Source organism: Neopsephotus bourkii, unplaced genomic scaffold (assembly GCF_033783945.1).
Source record: "Neopsephotus bourkii isolate Nb327-2 ecotype Australia unplaced genomic scaffold, CSIRO-AGI_Nbou_v1 NB_611, whole genome shotgun sequence".
NCBI classification, from domain to species: domain Eukaryota; kingdom Metazoa; phylum Chordata; class Aves; order Psittaciformes; family Psittacidae; genus Neopsephotus; species Neopsephotus bourkii.
In genome coordinates this window covers 165,569-168,621 of record NW_026901111.1, presented here as the reverse complement: position 1 = coordinate 168,621, position 3,053 = coordinate 165,569, and positions in this window count along the sequence as shown.

The following is a 3,053-nucleotide window of genomic DNA, read 5'->3' as shown; positions in this document are numbered from 1 at the left end:
TATCTCTTCCCTGGATTTCCTTGCTAAATTCACCTTTACAAGATGGCTAAAGCCTATTCTCCCTCAGCAGTCTATCAACATCACTGTGGTCAGTGAAGCTCACCACTGAAGGACGATACCCAGCTCGTGAAGTGGCTGCTAAAAGCATTTAAAGTCTTGCCTAAGAAGAATGCAATAAAAACAACAAATAACGCTAACAAGAATTAAGCCTTCTGATTTTCTACACCATTTCCAGCTGGACCAGGGCACTGCACATTAAGCTAATGAGAGGTAAAAGCCAAATTAGTCAGGTTTGATGGAGCTTTCATTGCGCATTGACCACAGAGGCAATTATTCCTCAACCTCTGTGAGCTTCAGTCCATAGACTCACATACCATAGGAAGCTGATCCAGTAAGGCTGGCCTGCAAATCTGATGTGCCCAATTCTTGTCCTTTTCTAATAAAATTACTGTAGAAGAGGGAGGAGGAATGCAAAATGATGTCTGCTGCTCTAGCTCACCTCCAGCCTGACTTAATGGGGCTGCTTACAAACACATTCACATTTATCCCACGTTAGGACCAAATACTTCCATATTTAACCTATATTAGGACCAAATACCTCGATTCCTGTGTTCAGTTCTGGGCCCCTCACTGCAAGAGAGACATTGAGGGGCTGGAGCGGGGCCAGAGAAGGGCAATGTAGCTGGTGCAGGGCCTGGAGCACAAGTGTGATGGGGAATGGCTGAGGGACCTGGGGGGATCAGTCTGGAGAAGAGAAGGCTCAGGGGGGACCTGATGGCTCCCTACAAGTGCCTGACAGGAGGTTGGAGTGAGGTGGGGTCGGTCTCTGCTCCCAAGGAACAAGGGACAGGACAAGAGGAAACGGCCTCAAGCTGCACCAGGGCAGGTTTAGATGGAGCTGAGGAACAATTCCTTCCCCAGAGGGTGCTCAGGCATTGGAACAGGCTGCCCAGGGCAGGGCTGCAGTCACCGTCCCTGCAAGTGTTCACACAGCGTGGAGACGAGGCCTCAGTGCCATGGGTTAGTGGTGGCCTTGGAGTGCTGGGAACGGTTGAACTGGATGAGCCTGAAGGGCTTTTCCAGCCTGGCTGATTCTATGATTCTAAATCAAGACCCTTCCCATCACTGTCAATGTACAAGCATAACCAAAAAGAGGGGAAAACCAGAAATGTCTTAAGTGCACAAAAAAGGAGATGAAACAATTAAAACCAAATTATTCACCTTCAATAAAAAGAGCAACTTTGGGAATTTTTTAGCAGCTGCATCAGCCAAAACAGGCACATGGACAAAGTGACAGCATCCCAAGAATATTCAACTTCTCAAGAAAATACCCTGAAGTGAGCGCTGATAGCTGTTTCTAAGGAAATTTTGGTTAGAAGATGTGTAAAGAGAGGGGTGAAGGGGAGGTGGGTTTAAGATTTTGCTTTGCTTTTCATTGTCCTCCTCTGATTTGATTGGTAATAAACTAACCTGATTCCCCCAAGTCAATGCTGTTTTGCCCATGATGGTAATTGCAGAGTGATCTCTCCCCATCCTTACCTCAACCCAGGAGCCTTTTCTTCTGTTTTCTCTCCCCTGCCCAGTTTGAGGAGCGATAGAGCAGCTTTGGTGGGCTTATGCTAAAAACAAGTCAATGCAAAATGCCCTCACTTTGCGTTGGTGGTTTTCTTTCCCCATAGAGTTATGTGTACAGTCAATGTTTTTGACCTGAAGTGCTCATTTCTGCATGCTTTCCCATGCCAAATATCTTAAGCATCTTAATCCAGCTATCTGCGCTCTTCATGCAAAAGTAGATGTCCAAATCCACTAGGAAGTGACTCTCATGTCTAGCCAGTCTGTCAGTACACAACCCTCAACCCTATGGAGGGGCACTCACTCTCCCATCCCTCTGTCCATCATCTCCAAGTGAAAGGGAACAGAAGAGAGCTGTCTCAGAGAGATGTCAGTCTGGCTAGTGAATGCTTACACAGCTTACAAAGAGAATTACATGACTGTGCTCCTTTGGAAATGCTGGTGACCAGAGGAGTGACTGGGGAGAACCAAAGAGCAGCCAGACCTACATCGAATCACAAACAACAGAGTAAAGAATTGCACTGGACATAAACCCATGTCTGTTTTATGAAGTCTAACACACTGTTTCCATGCTGCGATCTGGAAAACAAAGGAACTACGAAGTAATATGAAGCTGACATAAGTGGGAAAGTGATGAACTTTATGGAGAGGTAAAACTCAGTGAGACACAACTAACACAAACTAAAAGCTGTGGGTTGGCCAAAAGCTTTCCTATTTCTCCCATAGGAGAAAATACCCCCCCTAACCCTTCCTTGTTTCCTTATGTTAATGAAATGGCAGCAGAATTGATTTGAGCCCCTAAGAAATCACTCTGTTCCTCCTCATGTGGCTGTAAAACTCCCACCCCTTCACTTCTCTGCAGTGATATAACCAGTTCATTCCTTTCTTATGAACACTGGCCATATAGAATCATAGCATGGTTAGGGCTGGGAATGACCTTAAGATCATCTAAAGGTACAAAGATATCTAAAGACTGAAAGCTGCAGTATGCAGAAGACCACTCAACAACAGGTTTATTTATGCAAGAGGTGTAAAGATCACCCAGCAGAGCTGAGTAGCCTCATCACCAGCTTAAACCAGCAAGAGCAAAGGGTCTTCAGTCTTCCTTATGGCTTGGGTTTAAATCTGGAATAGGTCTTGCACTTCTGACACCATTTTGACTTCTCTCCTTCTTTGAACGTGAATATTCCTGTGCACATTTCTGTAGCAGCCGGGTGCTGTTGTGGGCTGGTGCAACAGCACTGGGGTTTATAACGATACTGCCAAAGAAACAGATGCTCCAAAGCAACTGCATGGAATTACTAGAAATGAGCTGCCTGATGTTAGCAAGGCATTTACTGACCTGGCAAACGTCGACTCCTGACCACGACACAACGGTTCCTGCTCAGGTTTTCATTGCAAAGCTCCCAAACATTCAAGAAGCAGGGTACAAAATGCTGGGAGGAGCCGACTTCTGTGTGAAACGTGGCACCTCCAGAGAA